Raw genomic sequence first — 23,115 nt, 5'->3', positions numbered from 1 at the left:
CAGAGAGCAGAATTGCAATGACCTTCTCTAAAAAACATTTTGGCATAATACTGCCTAAGTCACGTAACATATGTTTAATAACTTGATTTGACTGAATTTAGCAGCTAGGTGTAAAATTACTTATCCATCAGAAAGCAGTTTAAGTGGAATGCACTTTTCTGAGTAATTCCATGCACATACTTGTATGCTTTAGCGGTCTAAAGTTGGAATTTTTCCAATATTTTTTTTTTGCTCAAAAGACCCACCCTTTGAGGTTAGAAAGTTGGAAAGTTTTCAGTGCGCTGACCGTTTTACACTTGCTTTTAGCCCTAATTTCCTGTATGACTCGCTGCTTTCGCCCCGTTTCTCAGCCGGCAGAAGCCAACTTCAATGGAGCGAGTGGAATGTGTGGTGTGTGGGAGCTGCACCAATTACAATTTGAGCTGGGGCTGCTCCTCGGAATTGGGGAGCCTTATAAACCATCTACGCCCCTGTTGTGTTTGCCAAGCGATTTCGCTGCAATCTACCATCGCTTCTACCAGCATTCTCCGCCGTTTGCCGCAAAACTGACAGCAATCAGCTTTGCTGTGGATAAAGTTTTATGCCGAGAAACTCATTTAGTTTGCAATTAATTAGTGGCAGCCGGCAGAGCAGAGTTGAATTTGTGTTTTTAATTTGACTAAATAGATGCACCACTACCGAACGCAGTGGAGAGCTTGTATAACACAGCGGCTGGGGATGGGGATTGGGGATTTGGTGGGGGGAAGTGCATAGTTCAAGCTGAGTTTTTCGCTAGGCGTGAAATGTAAATGCTTGACCCAATTGGCAGGAGGCGTCGAGGGGGGGAAATACGAGGAAAAACAACCAACCGCCGACAACAAAATCATTTAAAATGTTTTCCAACCGGGGAAACGGCGAGCGGTGAAACTTTTTCTCCGGCGCTTTTGGCGAAGACAACTTGAACACAATTTGATAACCTACATTTGGGGGTCTTGGCAACATTAAAAATGTACACATGACGGAGTGGTTGGGGGGTGAGGGGTTTTGGCCTTACTCGCAGTGCAAAAAGTGGAACGGAGTGTTTTCTCAGCGTCCTTGAGCTCTTGTTTTTTATTTGGTATTAAGAGCATGTCAAGTGAGTCTGGCGCACATAGAGGCTGAGGCAGCATGGCTAAGTGAGTTTTCGTTGTTGCTCCTTGTCACAGGAAACGGAAGTGTGTGTGTGTGGGTGTGTGTGGCTGAGTGTGGTTTGGTTTGAAGAGAGGGTAAATTGAGGCGGTCGCAGGAGGAAAGCGTCCCCGGAGGTGGGTAGCAAAAGTCTTTAAGTCGTTCGGCTTAATAGCTTTCAGTTTGCGACTTTCCTGGTCACAAGCCGACCCCGTTCTGGCCGGTTACCCCTTCTTTGGGCCCCAATCCCCACTCCCCACCACTTCCACCCCCCTCCTGGGCGCAGTGAGTTATTGTCGTGCTATTTATTACGCGACGCACTGTTGGTAGCCCCCGCTGCCTTCGAAGGGGGCCCACATGGCGTATGCGTAACGTATGGTTGTGGTAAAAACTCACGTAATATGCAACATTTACCGCCCGCGGCTCTCTGCCGGTCCCTTTTGATTTATTCAGCCAGGTGGCATACTTTTGACCCATATGGCTTTGATTTCTTGAAAAACTCAAAACCACCACGCAGCAGCAAGTTAAAGTTATGACTTAAAGTGCTCCTTTTGAATGTACTGGAAAGAAGCCTCTTTTGTTCATGAACTGGTTCCTGCATTTTCGCTCTGTGCAGTCAAATGACCGTCGTGTCTGGCAACAATTACGGGTGTGTTGTCATTAGTAGGAACACCACGAGGAAATTAATAAAGACTTGCACAGGCGCAAATCGGTTTAAAAATGCGTGCAAACACTTTGATAAATTCATTCATTCAAATTCTGGCCCAAGCGGCCAGAAATTCCCAAATGAGATAGTGCGTAACTGCGACTGACACAGATTTAGATTTTTCCCTATTCGCCTGCTCGTTGGTTTTCCTCTTTATTTGCGCACAGAAACGACAACAAAAACAGTGACACACAAGTTTCAAAAAAATTTCCCTGCTCCACGCACACTCGCACAAATATTGACCGAATTTCACTGGCGGTGGTTTTCCCCCCGAAAATTCGATTGTTTTCCGCTTCAGCTTTTCTTGTTTTCGGCGATGCTGCGTCTGTCTGTTTGTTTTCGGAAAAATTTACCTCGTTTGCTGACTGGAAAAACAAGAAGGCCACACACCACGTGGCCAACAGTTGAAGTCAATGTTGGTTTCTTTTATTTTCTTTTTTTTTCTTTATTTTTTTTGGTTTTCTAGCTTTCTAATTTGTTGGACACGCTTTGGTTGAAAGTTTTTTCGGCTATGCTCTTGTTGACTTTATTGAAACACACACACGCACACACTCTCCGCGTAGAGAGCAGGACAGACGGAGAAAGAGAGAGCGAGAGAGAGAGAGAGCGACCGCAGGACATGTGGGGAATAATTCTGGCGCTTGCAACGTCTCACTTGGCGAATCTCTCGAATGGCACTGAGCTCGAGTCCTTGGCATTTGGCTCGAGTGCCGTTTTTGGCGGCGGCGTCCCTGTGACGTCACGAAAGCTTGAGCACAGCTAGATGGGGAAAAAGGATAAGAGAGCGCGAATTGCGCTCCTGCGCATTGGCAAAAGCTCACAGAAACGCTGGAGAATAAATAACCAGCAAGGATCTCTCGAAAAACCCGACCTAGCCTTGGACAAGTGTTTGTTTACGTTTTCCATCCGAACATCCCGCAAGAATCCTTGCGAGTCCTTGTTGCTCCACCGCTCCCAAAACGAAGGTCAAGCAGCACTGAATCGCAGTGACACCGCCTCCGTTTTCAATTAATCAGCAAAATAAATTGTACTTTGTTCGGACGCCACAACACATTTTCCCCGCAATTTAACTTGGCTGAAACCATTTGCAGACCGTGTGGTTGAGGCCACAGAACACGATTTTACTCTAATGAAATATCTCAGGACCAAAAATGTCAGTGGTTGCAAGTGCTTGCGACAGCAGGAGAGTTACTATTTTAAGTTATGAGAAGCCCCAAAACAATAAATGGGCTTGGAGTTGTGGGGAATTTGCACACTTTGAGGTTGCCAACGACAACTGCAGTCTGCAGTGTAAAACAATCTGACTGTACACTATCATTTGAGGGAAAAATTCACAATGGCATCGAAAGTAGTTGAGTCGAAAATGTGTAATATGATCCTAACAGGAAGTGCTCAAAGTAATGTAAAAATACGTTATGAACATGTGCACAATATTTCTGCCAAACAAATCACTATGAAAATTGATATCATTGTGCTCTTTACATTCATTTACATTGGTAACGAAAATGGTATTTTCATTTAAAGTCTAAATGATTTAATTGAGTTTGAAAAGTCTCAACAATTCCGACAGCTGTAATAAAAATGGCTTGCTGATGTCTTTCTGCTTCATATTTTTGTCTAAAATTGAGTTTCATATTTAGTAATTCTATTTTCCATTTAATTCAATCGTTTGCCTTTCGAAACTACCTTCACATGGCAGCGATAAGCAAACCCATTTTCCCGCATCACAACTATGCAATTCAAAGCGGATTCGATTGCCATATCAGCGTGTATGGGCGGAGTAATCCGAGTGAGCGCCATTGCAGTGCATTATCCTGTACTCACAGGACTTGAACCGGGCAAATCCCCTTACCGCTCATGGCGGCGAGTGTAGTGTCATTCATAAGCACAAGTGGCAGACGTGACTAGCCGCTGCCACGTAGAGGGCTTTGCACCTGACTGAATCGGTGCGATATATCCTATATTATCCTGCCATACCCTTCGAACGCCTCGCATCCAGGAACTCATGGACACGGCCACTGTTTGTCTTTATTTTGACTGACAATCATTGTGGTTGCCATCTGTCTGCCTGCGGAAATGTGAAGTGCAGTCACGAGATAACCGCCATCATCTGATGCTAATAAAATGTTATCAAATGAATGTCAAGCGGCTGCTGTGATGTTGGGCCTATCCTGCTGCCTTTTTTTTGAGTGCCTCTCCTGGCAGACGCCGCCATCGGTGGCAGGATATATGTGTATCTGATATCCCGAACAATGACTGCAGAACAAGCGCACACATGGAGGCGCATCGATTACGGTGCTAGTTCATTCAACTCGACTCCTTCACTCCATCGGAAGAGGCCTAGGATAAATGGCACCCTTTTGCTCCCCCTCCCCCTTTGCAAAGCCAAGACAGAAGACTTCCCGCCGAGAAGAGGCAGCAGGAGCAGCACTATCTGCCACAGGTGACGCGTGAAAAATTCCACAAGCCTCGGAAGCCGAAGGATGCGGCTCTGCCATGCAATTCTTCCCCTTTGTCGTAACTCAACTGCCATTGACAGCCAAGTGTCCCACTGACAGTCGCCGCCCCCCCAAAACTCCCCATTTACCCGTTTTCCCATTAACCCCCCTGGTACACTTTTCCAAGCTGCCGCCTGCAGAGCTGCGGAAAATCAACTACGACGACCTCAACCTTAAGAATTGAGCGATTTCAATGCAGTGAGAGAAGAGACTAGGATTGCATTAGGAGCAGATAAGGAATAATTTGTACAGGCTTCCACATAATATGATATAAAGAACATATCACAGCAGTTTCAATTTAAGGTAAGGTAAGCAGTAAGGTTACGATTTTTTTTAGGTGTATTACAATACCAGGCCAGTCGTTTTGTCAAGCAAACCAATTGTGGGCACGGCATGGCCATTGTCACCGCCTGACATCCACTTCGTCCCCACCAAAAAGGGGGGCGAACATGAAGCAGCCGAGCTGCGAAAGAAACGGAGTTGCGGTGTCGCGTAGAATGGGGATGTTTATCAATGCCTTGCGCTTATCGCCGACAGCCGCCGCAGTCAGACAAGTGGAAAACTATACACGCCCAGAGAGGCAGACAAAAAATACAGGAAAAAAGTGGAAAAGAGTAGAAAATACATAAAACAGCCGGATGCGTTGGCTTGACAACTTATTTCAACATCTTGTTGTAACTGTTCGTTGTGCGCTTCCTATTTTCATTTATCGCAATAAACTTTTCCGCAGATGGCACTGCACAAAGTTACCAGATGGAAAGTGGAAAGTGTGAGGAGTGGGATGGGATGCTTTGGGAGACGTCGCCAAAGTTTTCCCAATACTTTTTTGAAGCCTTTGTTGCTGCTCGACCATTGTGTGCATATGAGCGAATATCTCATTGCAAAATATTTGCGTGTACTTCTTATACGTTTCTTGTTACTGAATTCGATCGGAGTTCAAGGATGGCCAGATGCGAAATGCCATTGAATTGAAAATGCATTGAATTTTAAGCCGATTGGGGTCCAAAGAAACCACTCAACCTAAATCAGCTTACAGATGCATTGATTACCTCAATTAAGATCCCAGCCAGGGGACTGTAATGAATCGAATTAGTATGTAAATGTCCAGAGATACGAAGTGGATGGTCAGGGCAGCCATTTCGCAATTCTGCAATTTCGCTAGGAGTGTGCTTTACACTATTTCCTCCTTTGTATACCCTTTACTTGTTGAGTAAGAGTGTATACTAGTTGAAATGTTTCGTTGAAAAGCATGTCATTGCAAAAAACTGATTCTTAAGACTAAGCTCATTGGAATGCTAAGGCATTCAATTTCTACTGTACTGCTTTTGCAGCTCAATCCATCTATTTAAGTAAGCGGTATACAATAGTCGCGACACTCGACTATGGTGCTTGTTCTCTCGCTTTCCGGCTCCGGATGTTGCTAAACGGTTTATCGCACTTGCCACTGCAATCGGATGAGAAGGAGTCTGGAGCGGAAGCAACGATATATTATTAATGTCTATTATAAGGCAGGCGAAGCCAATGCGGCGTATGCGCATTTTTTATACTTGTATTCCGTTTTATTCCTCCGTTTTTATTACGGTCCTGCCCCAAGGCAACGACACATTTCTGCCAAATGTTTCTCCATTTATCCTTTTGGCCCTCCCATCCCGATTACCCCCCTCTCCCCTCTTCCCTCCTCCCTGCTGGTGGTCCTCGTTTTTTGGGGCTTCCCCATGCTGTCCGGGTTTTATGGCAAGTTGCGAGTGCCGCGTACCCAGCATCGCTTAATAAGTTTTTATTGCCCCAAACCCATGCCAAGTGGGTGGCAGACGGACGTGTTCCAGCGGCGGTCGACCAGATAATCAGCGCCAGTTTCAATTTCAATTTCAGTTGGCCACCTGGCCACGCCCACCAATTAACGCTGGCGAATTTGCCAAATGCTGAAAGGACTCTCGGGTTCCGGTTCACATTGTCCTCGAGTTGCGTGCCGCAGTTGCATGAAATTGCTTACCGGTAAATCGGTTTCGGTATGCATTAATATAACTTGAGTTGTTAATTAAAATTCCTTACATCTTTAAACTTCTCACATGTTCTTCAACAAAATATCATTTTGAGTTAAAAGTCCTCACTTAAATCCGAGATACTTTCTGAAACATCACCATTAACACAACCTTTTCTTTGATTATCGTATTGATAAGTATTATTTCGATACTTGTGCAGCGAATGAAAAATCATTAGGTTGTTATTTTATTTTGAGTTGTACATTTTTGGCTCACGTGTACTACCCAACATGGTCTCAAATCAACTGGAATATCGCAAGGAGGCCACCTTCCTTTTCAGTTCCCTGCTTTTTTATTCATGCCAGAATATTTCGCTCATATTCGTATTTTTATGGCAAAGGGACGTGCTCCCTGGCACAGTATGTGTGTGAGTTGGCACGGCCATCGATAAATCCTCCTCTTCGGATGTAAAAAATAATAAAAAGCAAAAACAAGTTAAGCTACTTTTGTCATACTAGTCGAGGCAGGACCCAATAACTTCAAGGGGGAAAACGGAGTTGGAAAAACACGCTTCGCTGGAGTGAACAAAACGCAGAGAGATCACGATGGGCAAGCAGTTGTATGATGGAGCAATTCCATGATGTTAAACCCAATAAAACCCACTTCGTTGAAATTTCCCATCTAATTGGAGTCTCTTGTTGCAAACATAATTGCTTAAAATAAGAAATGCCACAAGATTGATTTGAAATGACACAAGACGATTACTAAATATGAAGAGACTTCATAACTGCCAAGCTTATCTGCTCAATTATTTAAGCTACTTGATTCACTTCATTTTATATTTTTTAAATTATTTGTTGTGAGTACTTTTAACATCACACTTCTCCAACTAAGTTTAGATATTCTTTTGGCAACTATTTTAATTTAATCAAGATGTTGACTCTGTCTGAAGCACCTTTATTTCAGCTGTTCCCATAGAAATTTAAAGCCATTTCAAGCACTCTTCTCCAGTGAGTAGCACCAGCTAATCCGCAGCTTCCTTGTCGCCGTTTAATCTTTATGAATACTTTTGCCTCGCGGAACGTAACAATGTAAACTCTCCGCCGCCGTAAACCACGAAAAAATGGGAGTGCGTTGCGAAACCCACTGGGAAAGATTTCCGATGGCTTTGTGTCTGGCAAATTGCAGCCGTAAAAGCGAGTCCGGTAAGCGGTGGCTTAGCATCATCCGGAGGTTCTGGGGATTCTAGGGGTTCCGGGGGATCCGAAGGAGCAGCAACCTGCAGCCCCGTATGCACTTAAGATGTCACACGAAAGCGCAACGAAAGCCACATGTGTGGTGTGACCATGCACTCCTCCTCTTACTGCCACCCTGCGACATGCCACATCCTTTTTATATGGCGGCCATAACTTTTCAGCGAACCCTTTTTGTGCCCCTTTCATTGCTGACCAGCGATTAGTTCATTCTTCTCGCACTTTATGACCCAAGGAAGAAAGGAAAAAGGGGCAACTGGGAATCGGGAATTGGGTGGGGCTAGTTTGCTGATATTGATCAAAGTTCAAGCTGGCATTTCCATACCGCCTTCCCTCCCATCCATCCACTTTCACTAAAAGCTTTCCTTTCCCACAAAAGAACTGCCTGCATTTACTAAGCACTTGAGCAAGTATTTGTCAGCCCGCTTGAACCAGTAACCCATATGCTAACACACCCTTGCGAACCCCCTCACAAATGGCTGCCCCACGCCCATCGTGTTCAATAAACTAACCAGGCCAGCCATTCGCATTCAATTAGTGAGAGTCTTTGAAATGAAATAATAAAATCGGGAATGAGACATGGGTATTTTCAGAGAATGGTTTCATTATATAGCATACATATTTTAAATCAAATTGGAAGTAATAACTTGAATCTAAGTGCAGTTTAAAAGCTTTACATCAGCGGACATTTTCCGAACTCTTGTTTCTCAGTGTGGCAATTTACATCCGTTTCGGGCATTTCAAAAATATATTGCGTACCCCCAGGAGCCAGCTCCAAGTGCAAAACAAAACCAAGACCAAGACCAAGACCAATTCCAAGTCGAGACGACTGAGCACAGATGCACATTGTCGGGCCACAGCCCAGAAATTATTCGTGGCTGCTGCCGCCTTTGTTGCTCCAGGACCCAGGACCCACGACCCAGCATCCAGGATCCAGCAACCAGGATGTTGTATTGTGCAGCGTTTTAATTGGGTTTTCTGCCATATTAGATTTCAGAGCCTCAGTTGCCTGCCAGCAGATTCGCAGTGCAGTCAAATGCAAATCGACAGCACGGAAATAGTAAGAGAAGGCGTAACACTAGTACGCACTGTTTGTGTGGGGTAAATATGCAACAATTCTCTAATTTCATCATACGCATTATAATGTATAGGCGATAATTATTGCACCACATTGAATATTAAACTTTAAATCACAATCAACTTATCGGCCTTTTTTTGGGTAAGCAGCTTGACGTTCAATACATCATATACACTCAAGATTTATTTAAAATTCAAAAGCCATTGTTGAATTATTTAGTACGAAATATCTTGCTTACTTAATAAAACGGGCAATTGAATGCCTTGAGAGGCCAAACAATCGACAAACAAAGAACCCGTTTTGCTATTCATTTATGGAAGTATCCACATTTTGCAGCCATGAACACTTGATTGCGGCTCTTGTTTTAATTTACGTATGTACACTTTATGAACAAACATTCCGGCTGCAAGCACTTTAAGCTGGAAAAACAAACAAAAATCAGACGGATAAACGGACCTTAAATTTTTTGAATACGCAGCAGGGCAAACGATTCCCTGAATGTGAATTTCAGGCAGTGGAAACTCAATCAAAGGCTTGACAACCAGACAACCAACTCACTGAGGAGGATTTTTCCGGGCTTTCCACGCCGAGATGTTTCGCTCTCCGCATGCCTGTTTAACCACGATGCAGATGTAGACGCAGATGCAGATGTAGCTACAGATGCAGATGCATATACAGATAAAGATACAGATACACATACAGATACGGATGCTGATTCAGTTGTGTATTGGAATGCATATTTCGAGCACGCTTGCCTGTCTTTCGGCGCATTCCATTTGCATTCTGCCCGGAACATTTTCACTTAAGTCCAACTGCGTCTCGACCGTCTTTACCTGTTGGCATTCGGTCGTGAATGCTATGGCATTTCTTTAATGAGTAGTTCAGCAGCAGAAACATGACCGTCTTCATTACCCCATCTGGATCAGTTCATCTTCCTCAAAACCACTTTGTAAGTGGTTATTTAGCGTAAGTAATGCAATAAGTCTGCTCCTTTTCTGTCCTCCATCTATATCCATCGTATATATATATATTTTCCGGCTCGCCTGCACCTGACTTTGCGAAGATCCGTGTAATCCGCCACCGAAAAAGGACGCGGAAAGTGCAGGAAAACTATTTTCCACGGATGGCAGAGATGGCATAAGTAACTAAGAGATGAAACTGCAAAGTGAATTAGTGCGCGGCGGGTGGCCATGGGAATGGAAACGGGAATGGGAATGGAGATGCCGCCTGCACACTAATTCGTTCCATAGAATTTTAATTGGCTTCTTGCCAAAAACAAAGTTTAAACAGAAGTTAACTTTTTTCAGGTGTTTTCCAATTGTTGGTAACAAAGAGCAAATGTTTTCGCTGCCATCTTCTCGCGTTTTTCCTCCTCCAACTTTTGCAACGCTTTTCTTCTAATACGAATGACGGCATTAAATGACAAAGTTTTTCCGTCATCGCCATTCAAAATGCATGAGCAGCGGTGCTTAAATGCAGCTGAAAATGAGTAGTTTTTCTTTAACTAAGAATGTTTTCCCCACTGCATTTGCATTTGAAATGCGGCTTTTCTGCAGATCTTCACTTGATAGCCATAAGGTACCCAATAATTAATTTGCAGTTAAATGCAGCTGCAGTTTTGCCGAGTCTTTCCTTAAGGCCAACTAAGTAGTTATATCCACAAGAAAAGCTGGCATTTCTCCATCTTTATGCTTAATGCTCATTGTGCAAAGAGATTATTAATTAGATAGTTTTTATAGCAGTTACTTGAGCAATTGCATTAAAGTGACATTTAAATAATCCCCTTGCTGTGCAACATACCCAGCGGTCACTGTTCAGTTCAGTTTTACCTCACTTTTTAGTTTTTATAATTGAAGTTCGTAAATCTCACAACATTTCGCTACTTGACCACAATGGACTGAAGAGCTCGATAATTAATTACTTAATAGGCAGACAAATTGACACTTGAACCTTGCGAGTCAATATTTAGTTACTCAATGAGCTGCACTTGGAAATTACCTAATTGATATTTAATACGCACGCCCACTGATATAATTAAAAGCCTGGCTACTGGCCATCATTTAAGTGACGTAAGTCTGCTGAAAATTCATACGAATGTAAACTAATTTCGTGCAAGAAAACTCAGCTCTACAGCAGCAGTTGTAAAATAAACGATTGAAATTCAGTGGCCACACCCAGTAATAGTTGACAGCCTTCGATGTTCGATTCTGGCCGGCTAGACGACAACTGCGAACGCTCTATATATGGCTCCTAGTCCATAGATACGAGTATATATGTAGATATATATCTGGAAATCGGTCGGAGAGGGGGCGTATATGTGCCATAAAGAGACGTGCCGCGTACGTGACAATAAAATGAAATGTGTAATAGCCGCTGACGGCGAAAAGCTAACAAACTAGCGAACAGATGAAGCTCACGTTGCTCTTTTTTTCGTGGTTTTCCCAGCTTGGGAGGAAAAGGGAAAACTACAGAACTACTATGCTACTGTGCTACAGCAATGCGAATGCAACTGCAAGTTGACAAATTTATTATCCATGGCGATGGCAGCCGCCGGAACGCGACTCGAGTGCAAATGAGCACAAGGAACAAGGAACACCACAAACATGGCGAGTGGAAGATGGAGTGCAATACGGGAATTCGCAGCTCGGAGTTTGTCGCAATGTATCTGACACAATGTATCTGACACCAAAAAACACTGCGGAAAACGCCGCAAAAACTAATCAAATTCGCATGTAAACAACATGGTATGCTAACTAACTTTTTTCCACAATCAAGTGAGTAAGAGGGAAGCATTAAAGTGAACTAATTGGGTTATGAAAATAATCAAATATTGGTTTGTTTATTGGTACAACAACAATTAGTCTTCAATGTGGTTCTAAATTAAATTAACAGAATCCATACTTTTTATTGTGCCTTATTGATATGGTTTTGCGGAATATCTGATAGCAACAAAATAATTTGTGGTAAACATGATGGTGACAGGTTCTTAAATTTGTTTGATCATTTTTTGAAATAAAATTAAAATGTAGTCCGCTTTAAAGACACTATTATTTTATATAATAAGTAAAATTTGTGTTTATGCTTTATGTTGCGCTTTAAAGGAGGCTATAATGCATTCTAAACAGAAACAAAGTTATTTGTGTTTTAATTCAGTCACAAAGCAATTTATTCAGCGCATTTCTCGTATTTTCTCTTTCTCTTATGCCCAGCACAATTGTTTGCAGTCTAAGCCAATTAATAATGCATTTGACCAAGATGCAGCTCGGGCCATGTGTCTCCTGCCACCTACTCTGCTCTCTACTTTCCGCGTGTTTTTCCTAGAGACTACATGAAAAATGAATTGTGCCTGCAGGGGGCCGAGGTTGGCAGAAAGGCGAGCTCCCACTGGCGGGAATAAGCTCCTGGCCAGGACCTCGACTTGCCCAGGCAGACAGGCACGAATTTAATAAAATGGGAGGGGACAGGCAAGGATAATATATATATATATATGGAAGGTGTATATAATCCTAAGGAAGGCAAAAGGGAAGGAAGCAGGCAAATATGTGAAACATACGAGCGGAAGCAGGGAAAATATGCAGCCCACTCGAGGTGTGTCCTCGAGCAGCGCCACCTGTTGCTCGCATACCGCACTTCAATGCAATCGAAATTGCTTAGCGGAAGGCAGGGATACAGGATATCGGGGATACAGGATATAGGGGATACCGTATATGGGGGATACTGGTTATAGGGATATGAGAGAGCAGAGAGACAAGCGACAGGAAGCGTAGTCGCAGCGAAAATTTCATTTAAAATGTGCGCCATAAGTACGCATTACACACACTCAATTTCCTTTTCCATTTTCCGACGGCCTTTCCAACTCCTCGTCCCCTTCCCAGGCTTTCCCAGACAGAAGCTTTTGGTCCACACATGCGGCGCTTTTCCAGCTGCCGTCGCTTATCAAGCAGCCCCCTCAAACCCCCCACCCCGCTCAAAAATTCCGTATAGCCCCCCTGATGGCGGTAATGTCGGCATTTTATGCGTTCCTGGCATTTTGTGGCTGCTGCTGTGGCTGCATCTGCATTTGCCCGCCCACTTCGCCGCCCCTTGATGTGTGCTTAAATTCCTCAGCAGGAGCAGTTTGTCGCCCGGCTCACGGCGGTATACGTTTCGCATTATCCTGACACTTTACTGCTGCACAGTGAAGAAGTGCATTCGATATAGCTTGGGTTCTGATGGGATTTGTCTGCGAGAAAACTTTCGCACTTTTGCTAAAAAACATAACACTTCAGGTAGTACCATAATTTATTTCAAATGATTTAAGAAATGTAATACTTAAGAGAAAAGGCACTACAAATATATCAAAATTATATCTATCATCCTCCTAATCTGCCACAAATGGCGATCATCCAAAGGTAAGCCCTCTCCACATATGGGGCACAATGGCAGAGCAAACCGTTTGGAACTGCACATAAGTCAGCAAATGGGGATGGGAAATGGTACCCCTGGGGCCTGGAAATCGTATATAATAGGATTTCGGACCACTCCACCAATATATTTCAATTAGACAACACCATTTCGGTGGCAGCAGGTGCTGTGCGGCAAGAGGGATTAGATGATTATACTGACCAGACGTTTTGCACTGCACGGCTGTGTCTGTGCCACCAATTCTGCCAGTTCTACGGCAAGTTGTAAAATTGTTCAAAAAACTTTCGGTTAAAAACAACATGCCATACCATACCCCAGGGAAAGTGCTTTAAAATTGCGAGTGCTGGAGAAACAACAAAAAAATCTAACTGAAAGGACGCTTACAGGCAAAGCGAGAGACAGAGAAAGAAAAGTGGAGCGGGAAAGCAGAGGATGACTTTATGACTTTTCAATCCACTTGTGCTTCCTGTGCCACGTCTGGAACAGCCCCTAAATAACCCCTAAAAAACGCACCCCCTTCGACCGCAGATAACAGGAGCTAAAACCGCATCAAATCATTTCGTGCTAATGGAATTGCTCCAATGCTGATGGAATTTTTATGGTCCAAGAGGGCTTAAGCCAGGGGGTTCTCCGCACAACGCCATTTTTCAGCAGCCAACCCAAAAGGCAATGGAAAAGCAATGGAAAACACAAATATTTAAAAAATTTCCCACAGTTTTTCAGCCGCTTCCGTGTTGTTTATGGTTATTTGTCAATAATAATGAATGAATGGATGGATGGCTGTTTGGATGTTTGGTATTCCTGGTCGGATAAACAGTATTCTCTCTCCTTCGATTGAATTCAATGGTCTTTGGGATTGGGCCACAAATAATATTTGCCATCAAATGGGAATTGCATAAATCTGCATTTAAAGCGTTTGGGCCAGATAAAAAGCCAATAACAATTTACGATGTCCACTGTCAAGGTAGCCAGAAGTGTCGGGGTGATATTGCATTGCGATGAGGGTGGAAATGGAAAAAGGTCGAGGTGTCGGAGGTTAATACATCAAAAGAAATTAAAAACACAATCGACCCCGGGGAAAACAGTGGAAACGCACCGTTGAAATAGAACCAGTAAATCAATAGAAACAATGTTGTCATAAAACAAATCCATCTTTCCAGAAAACGAGGAAGCTTTATTTGATTAAACCTGTGCAAACATAAATGTTCACAAAATTGTTTGCCAAAGTTTAAAAATTTCTATTGTACATATAAGTTTTCACAGCGAAACAAAATCCAACCAATTGCAGCATATAAACCAATGTTTATTTTTTAAATATATTACATTACAAAGCAGCTTGTGATTATATAATCAGCAAATTAATTGTTCAACCCAGCGGTCAAATTAAAGATTTCAATAAAAGTCTTTGTGTTCTAGAGTTCATTTTTGCGCAGACTTCTATATAATTATATTATTTTTTCATGCTTTTTCTTTGTTTGTTTCGTGCCGGAAAAATCTGTTTAATTATTATAGAGCCACATTGTTTGAACAAACTTTTTTCGCAATTTTTCTTTCATTGGTTTATTGTGAATATGCACACTATAATGGTGAAGTTTGTTTAATTAAACTTTCTCATATTTGTTAAAACCAATACAAACTCGGCTCACAACTTTGCATTGAATGGCTTTATATGCGAAAGATGTATTGCAAATATGTTGCTATTTTTCAGTAGTAAGAAGTTGGAAAACTAATATGTGGCAAACGATCATTGTTTTCGTGAGTTTAGACCACAGTTCCCGGGTCTGAGAATAATGAACCAACTCCCGACTGCCACCAAGCAAACCGAGAGGGGGTGGGGAGGGGATGGCATTTCTGGCGAGGAAGGGGTGAGCTGAACACGTCGTCTGCCAACAGCACGTGTCGTCCGCCCCGTGGGCAAATTGTTGGTTGTGGGCGGGTGAGGGAACGAAAGGGGCGTGGCGGGGCGGTAAGGGGCGGGTTCCGCGGGGAAGGAAGTCCGCCAACGTCAGCCAAAATGTCACTCGACGATGAGCAAATAAAACTACCGAAAAATGAACATGAAACCAGAGTTTGGGGCGCAGGGAAGTGGAACAAAAACGAAAACCTGACAACCCTGCCAAGTGGGCCATGTTTAGCAGACTGTTGCTCCGTGTGCACTGTGTGGGTACTTTTTTGGCTCAGTATTTTCGGCTCCACACATCCCTGTCTTTATTTTGAAGCCAGAGCTTTGAAAAGGATACTATACTATAATTATACATTACGCACACACAAAAATATTTCTAACCTAATTTGGTGCAGAAAATGCGACGGTTTTTTGAGTTTATTAATGTTGCAAGTTAGTTCTTAACATGATTTCTTATAATTGACTTAAGAAATAGAAACACCTTTATAAGGTGTAAGAACATCACTTATACCTTTTCAGTTGTCTTACCGCTCAATTGAGCCCTTTGGCTTCAGTTTTTGGCCCCTTTTCTGATGAACAATTACCTCTGGGTCCTGTTGCAAGGATAACCGGGGTTGAATGTGCATGACCCACAAGGCGTCCGACCGACCGACCACCTGCACCCCGAAACGTCACCACCCACCTGGCATTAACTTGGATATACAGAGGTGAACCAAAATCGTTTTTGTGGTTAACTGGGTGGTTTATGGTTACACATTCCCCGTCCTCCTCTGCCCCATCGCCTTTCGGGCGGCTCTCTTTCGCTCCGCAGGCCAACTAATAAGTGGGGGCGAACAGTGGGCGTGGTCGCCCATTTGCTGACCGCATTCACGAAGCTGGCCTCCATTTGGCCTGCTTTGTCCGCAATTAAAGCCAGGCAGTTCAAAGAAACTCAAGCAGAGCCAAGTACACTGAGGAAAATACTATCTCAAGTTACATTAGCAGTTACAAACCAACTTTTCAAGTACGAACCAAACTCAAATCTTGAAATTTATCTATATCTTCATATTTTTACTTATATTTTTACATGTACAAAAAAGAATTCTCTGTGTAGCCTAAATCGGTAGGCACTAGAGGTTTTTTATAGCCAACAACATCCGCGTTGTCATGGGGGTTATGACAATTTCCCCACAGATGTCATCGAGATGGTATTTTAATTCATTTAATTAAAAGTTTAATTACATTTGTGTACTGCGCCGGATTTGGCGGCCATGAACTCCGTGACATCTGCCAGGCCCATTAAGGCAACACGGATTTCAAAATGCCAGCAACGACCATCGCAGCATATTTTGACCACTAATTTCGTTTTGATGCGTATTTGGACTTGGATTCCAATTCCGATTCCGATTTGGATTCGGTCATTTCCCCGCTGGACAGCACAACAATCGGTGACGATTTAATTAATTCGAGCCTCGAGTCCATCAAACAAAAGCCGGAATGATAGAAACAGAATCCGCCGGAGCGCGAATACAATGAAAATTTATTCGATTCAAGTGCCAGCCACCCACCAGCAGTCAGTCACCCACTGGCCACCACCACCTACCCATCTAACCACCCACCCACATATATATATATGTATACAACATATATAGCCACCACCCATATGTCCGATGCCTGCTGAGCCCGGCTTTATCATTCTGATCACGTAACTTGTGTGTGCCACCAGCACTTTTTCATTTTCATTCACTTAGGCCGCTTGGATGGTGCGGCATGTGGCGGGGCATCTTATAGAGTCTTAGTTTGAGTCTGAGTCTTTTGCCCCATAATGAAATGATTTCTCTTGACGCTTCGTCGATTCGCGTGGGCTGTGATTTCTTGCTCTGGTTGCTCCGCTTGCTCCGGTGGCTCCGATGGCTCCAACTTGGAGAGAATACCCAGCACTGGCTTCCCTGCCTTTTGCTTTCGTTCGGCGCGGTCGTGCATCATTAACCCACTGGCGACCAACGTGCGACTGACATTGAACTCACACTCACGCTTGTGCGTTTGGCTGAGTGCCAGGGAATTCAGAGAGTTGTAATTCAATTAAAGTTTAATTGGCCCACAAGCAATTGGCGTAACTTGGGCAATGAATGTTTTATAACAATTTAAAATCAAATTTCTAGCAGATTTCCTTTCGCATAACATCTTACGTTTATCCAAAGTGCACTTGCATTAAACCTAGCTTGGAAATACAATTAAAACTTAAACACATAAATTTGATATTAAGTGCAATTCTTTACATTTTTGTCATGAATAATTCAGATGAATAATTCGAAATTACAAACTTATTTGCGTGCATAAACGTATTTGGGGATTTAACTGTAATTTACTACCATAGATTAAATCAATTGTTACATTGCTTGCCAATTTCAACTAATTGGAAACTGTTGAAATTTAATTGATCTTAACTTTAATAGGTCAGATGTAAATATATTTTTTTTATAGTACAAGAACTAAGATATCGCCTGCAGCATTGCAAATCAATAAGTTACAACTGCATCTTGAGTGTCTCATTATTTCCCACTTTTCCATCCTTTCGAATTAACGAGACATTGAGTTTATTTCTTATTGTTTCACTACTTAAGTCTTTCTGAACAGAATAGAGCTTGGCATAAAGTTGAGTTGTAAGTCATTCTCTTGTTCTAGCTTTTCACTTAGCTAAGCTGTGTGTTTTTCGTGATTTCGTTGGTTTTGTCGGGACATTATTAATTTACAGAATAGAGATTACGAACCGTGCATACGTTTTCGTCATCCTTTAGAGGCGAAACTTGCATTTAGTTTTTTATTTCTTTTGTGGAAAAGGGGTGGCTATCACGCAACGTGGGAAATAGTAATAAATGGGGGGTTTGGTTGGTCTGTTGCCAAAGCTGTCGACAGCGCAGTTTGCACCTGGCGGTGCTTCGACCTCTGCCGCCTTTGTTACCTCTGCCACATGCCACACGCAATCTAATTTAGCTGGCGAAATACGTGCTAAGCTTCGCAATGGTTAAATGGGAAGATGGAAACATGGAAATGTGGAAATGCGGAAAAATTGGGGCCAGGCCACGCCCCAAAGTTCGAGTGGCAGTGGTTATAGTTCGCCTAATGTATTAAGTTCCCTAATCCGATAGGGGAAATTGCTTTAAAGCAGACCAGGCCCACCGATAATTCTTTGTCCAGGAAAACTCGGTGTGTCACAGTTCGGCGCTGAATTTCCATGGCAAGCGGTGCAGCTCAAAGCAATTATTTCGAGAGCCGGTGCTCCTAGTCGGGATTTATGCTCGTTATTCCGTCAGTCGGTGCTCCGTGCATCTTCAAGCTGCATTCTCCGGCTGAATTATTCATGCCTTTTGTCGCTTCTTGTTGTTCTGCCCTCCGAGATGCGATGCGCGTCCTCGCCCAAGGGTTGCAGCATCCTTGAGGGTTGGCCCGGGCAACAGGCCGTGCCACCCTCCCGGCCAGCCTCCTGGCCATCCGCCCACCAACCACCCCCCACTCCCCACCGGTTTTCAGGAAAACGGGGAACGTCTTTGGCTTTGTGCATTTGCCAGTTTCGGATGTACCGAGAAAAACAAACTAGTTCTTTCCTTTGAATTAAGTGTATAGAGGACCAAGCAAACGTACTCTGTGGTATTTGTTTAGAGTTTTAAAACAAACCAATTAAGATAGATATTCTATGAGAATGTACAACTCTCTGCTGTTTGTATTCATTAAAATATAAACCAACATATTTCCACTATCTACCTTAAATAATAACTGCGAATTTCTTCCTAAAGAACTAGCAAATATTTCTATGGTGCTACCAGGCAGCGGATAACAACAAGCTTTATGCAAATAAAACCCATTTTAATGGCTAGTTTTTTATTTGTTTTTTTTTTGCTCAGTGAAATCCGTAATCCTGCTGTCAGAAAAGGCCATTATAGCTGTTGCACACTGGCAAATCCGAAAGCAATTTATGCAGCATTAATCATCCCCCCTCGCCCCCTTCCGACCATCCCGCCTCATGCCGCATCCTGATGCCCCCCAAAGAATCCTAAAAGCAACTGACTCGCTTATCTGCCGTCCGGCCATTTCGGTTTAATTGACAAAACGCATTTTAAGCACTTCAGAGTTCGCCTCGTCGTATTTTCTTTTGTTTAGCCGACACATGTGAGTGTGTTTCGCTCTGATTTGAGTTTTCTGCCGGCTAAATTTGCATTGGAAATGTGCGCAAGGGCACAGCAGGCTGCGAGTGAAATGAAGCCCTTTTCCCCTGCCCCTTTTCCCAGCCCGAGAGCAAGTGGCCAGCAGGAGCTGCCTTTGTCCAGCGGTCACTCCACCAGGCATTGTTTATTCAGGCCAAAACCCTTAGGTGTATAGCTTCTGTTTTGCCTGCGTGTGTGCCTAACCTTTTGAACGGATTCTTTATGGCCCAGAACGAGGACGTATAATCGAAATCATTGAGGAGTGGCTCTGGGAAATTGGAAACGGCCACACTGACTAGATTTCAAAATTAAATGAGTGGGGAGGCCCACACGTCCGGATGAATACATGGCCCACAGTCTTTTCCAGCTCAAGTTGATCTAATTTGTTAAGACAATAGCCTACAGTTGGGGAAAATAAGGCAATGGATTTGGAAAACAGCAATAAACTAAACGTAGGCTTAAAATATGCTAGAATTGAGCTTAAGGTGTTAAATCAAAGTTTACACAGCCTTTAAATAAATTAGGAAATGGGAAACCTTCTGAAATTTTACTTAAGCGAAGTATTTTATGTATGGTGTAAGTCAACTTTATATAAAGTGTGTATATGGACATCGAACTTATCTTGAAGCTTGGTCCGATTTCCAAAATTAAAATGGACGGATCCAAATCAAATTACTCGCCAAAACTCAACCACTAATTGCGCAATTATTTGGAGTAATTTCCTAATTTGTATTCTCTGCTGACCGAGATAGTTGGCAGCCTTTCATTTCAGTCAGCAGCACCGAACCAGGCCAATTAATATTCATTTGGCCCAAACTCACCCGCTCAACACTTTCCAGCTGGCTGGAAAATCCTTTATTTAGCGAGCAACTTTCCGCGCTTGTTTTTCTTTTTAGTTTATTCTCGTTGTTTTTTTGTTTTTTTTTGGCTATTTTGCTTTTTTGGACGCGCGGGTTTTTGTAATTCCCCAGTTAGCTGTTGACGTTGTTTCTCCAGCTGCAAATGCACGACAAATTAACAGCCAGAAAGAGACAGTCGGGCGGGTCCAGAAAGAGACGGGTGCACAAAGAGCCAACAAAAACTGAAAACGAAATGTCGCATCCTTCTAACAAAAACAAAAAAAAAAGAAAGGAAAATAAAGGGGGGAAAGCCACGCCCGCGGCTTGGCCGCAAAAAATATTGAAAAAGTGCGGAAAATGCGGAAAACTAAAACTCTGTCACTTGCTGCTCTGTGAGATTTGTTTTAACAACAAAAAATGTGGTCTTGGGAAGAAAGAGTTTATTCAAGCAGCATAAACCCGAACTACACTTAGAAAAGAGTAACCCAAATTTAATATTTGGACATTAAATCTATTAAATTTAATTAAGCCATATAAACTTATCTATTTATATATGACTCGACAAATCCATATATGCTTTTATATTAAAATAAAATTAAAATTGATTTTGTTTTGAGTTAAATTCATTCATTTTGTATTTCTACATTTAGACCCATATCTTGATATGCATAAGCACATATGTACATCCATTTAATTTTAGATTTTAGTTATGTCCAAGCTGAAGTTTCAGTGCATTCACCCCCTCCTCACCTTTTCCGTTATGTGAGGCTCAACGCTCAGCGGGCCATGGTTTTATTGGATTTTTCCTCTTGTTTTCTTTTTTCCTATTTTCGTGAGATTTTCGCACCACAAAACACTGAACCGACACACTTGTGTTAAATATTTTTTCTTTCTTGCCTATTTGCGTTTAGTATTTTATGCGCTTTTCGTTTGCAACCACCCCCGTCTGCACTTCACTTGAGAACACTACGCTACACGGTCACGAAAGCACTACACTACACTAAACTATGCTGCGATGGACCGTTATTGAAGCTAGCGTTTACCGTTATTCGCTCCGCACTCGCGAGCTTCTTTCGTTGAACTGGCGAAAAAGAAAAAAAAACGCACACAAATTGAGCAGCGAACTTTGCTAGTTTTTACAGCTAGGTGAGCCGAGCTTTAATGGCCGCTCTCGCTCTCTCGAGAGCAAAGGTTTCTCTTCCGCTCCCTCTCACTCTTTCTTACCACTTTTGGCAAAACAGCCGGCGCAACAAAAACGCAACGCCAACGCAACAGCGCCGCCGGACAAGAGCTTTCAACCCAAAAATGGCACAAACAAAGCGGGGGCCATGGCCAACCCCCCTGGGCATTCGCCGCTCTCGTTTGCTATCTCTCTCTCTCTCTCTCTCTTCCGCCCTCACTCTCTCGCTTTGCTGCGCATGCTCCAAAGCTGAGCTCGAAAGCTCTGAGCTTGGCATTTCGGGGGTGGATCGTCGGGGGTTGGGTGGTTAATGTGAAATCCATCTACAGGGTTCGCTGGCAAATGGCCTTGTAGTACAGAATCCGCAGATCAACAAAATAATGGCAAAATATATTGTTTACAGGACTTAAGGAGCTTATGTTCGTAATGTTCATTATGTTTTGAAGGGTTTTATTGATACATTTTAGGGATCTTTGAAGTGCTAACACCTATTTTGAAGTGAGATTTCTAATGGAAGGACTAACAAGTTATTAGTTCATCACCTGGAGAACTCACTGTTTTGTAATATGGTTTTCGGGGTGGGCGGTGGCATCGAGTGGGTTGTTTTCATGAGCTGTCGCATTGCTGCTGCTCTAGTCGTAGTTGTTGTTGCTGCAGAATGTGCACTTTGTTGAATGTGCAGTGGGCTTCCTCATGGCGCTGTTATTGTTGCTACAACTGCTGCCACTGCTGCTGCTGCTACTGCAAATTGCCCCGCAGCATTTAAGGCGAATTATGAAAGTTCGCATGTGGGTGCGTGTTCCACCCTCCGCCCCAAAAAAAAAGCCACCCCTTTCGCCCCCGCTGGCAGGCCGAACTTAGGGAAAGCGCGCTCGAGGGACCTGGAAAACGCCTGCATTTTAATTAATATTGATTGTAAGTTATTTTCTGTGCTGTGTGGAGGGAGGGGCAGCAGGTGTGGCTTTAATTTAGTTTTCGAAATGTGTTTTTGCGTGCGCCACAAACAAGTACATAACCCACTTACCAGCGTGCAGACAAATGTTTGCCTATTACAGGGTACACAAAGTCAGCATTCCCGCCCAGCCATTCGCCATCATCATGCAAATTGAAGGGGGCTGGAGATAGGGATAATGGGGATGCCAAAATTTGCATTTCAATTCTGCCGTCGCCGGCATTTCCATTCCCCCGCTCTTCCGCACCCCAACCCACCCCTTGTGTTTACCTTGCTCGAACAGCTTCGCCGTATTTTTTCAACTCTGCTTTAAGTGTGATTCAGTGTTGCGCTCGACAGCGCGGCAAAATGTGCACGTGCTGCACCAGCCGCAAGGTATTTCCCCGCAGTGAATGTGGGCGGGGGTGGGAGGCGGTCCTGTCGCGTCCTGTCCGAGCTTAAAAAACTCCAAAAGAAATCGCGCTTGAGTTCAAAATAACCGATTATTTAAGGGTGTCACATTACATACAAGAGGTCTAAATCACTTAAAAGCGTGTGTCTGAATTTTGGCAGCGAGACATTTTCAATCTGAGAGACCACACTTCCATTTTAAAGTTTTGTTTTGATTTTAACATCTTATCTCGTTTTATTTCAAAAACAACATAAAGATATTAACAATGGTTGTCGAGGATTTTGTGCATTCCCGATTTATTATATACATTTTAGCTGATTCATTATTTTAGGGCACATATGTATGCACACATATATATTTCTTACTCATTTTTAAATTATATGATTATCATTTCCAAAAAATATTATTTTTGTAGATCCAAAATTTAGTCCAACCGGGAAATTATTTTTACGAATTAAACAAAGTCGAATTGAATATTAAAACACGATTTGCTAACAATTTATCAAACAAAATATTTAAGTCAGTGATTCCCCTTTTGCCTAACTGTTCCCACAAAATGTGTTCCCTGGGATCAAATACTTTTCGCGCGCTTACAGCTGACA

The 23,115-nt window shown here is 43.0% G+C and overlaps 1 protein-coding gene across 6 annotated transcripts in view; it reads right to left on the bottom strand.

Annotated features, from left to right (window-relative positions):
- Positions 1–21,051, bottom strand: part of LOC122613240 (kazrin) — a 38,262-nt gene extending 17,211 nt beyond the window's left edge. For 5 of the 6 annotated variants that reach the window (XM_043787324.1, XM_043787326.1, XM_043787327.1 and 2 more), the window contains exon 1: positions 20,741–21,051. The gene's annotated coding sequence lies outside the window, so the exon portion shown is untranslated. Of the gene's footprint in view, positions 1–2,205; positions 2,333–20,740 lie in introns of those variants that run through there. The other variant, XM_043787325.1, reaches the window with a different exon arrangement.
- Between the last annotated feature and the right edge of the window lie 2,064 nt (positions 21,052–23,115).

The sequence above is a fragment of the Drosophila teissieri genome, chromosome 2R (assembly GCF_016746235.2).
Source record: "Drosophila teissieri strain GT53w chromosome 2R, Prin_Dtei_1.1, whole genome shotgun sequence".
Classification (NCBI taxonomy): domain Eukaryota; kingdom Metazoa; phylum Arthropoda; class Insecta; order Diptera; family Drosophilidae; genus Drosophila; species Drosophila teissieri.
Note: the sequence above shows the minus strand (reverse complement) of the source record. Positions and strands in the feature narration are given on the sequence as shown.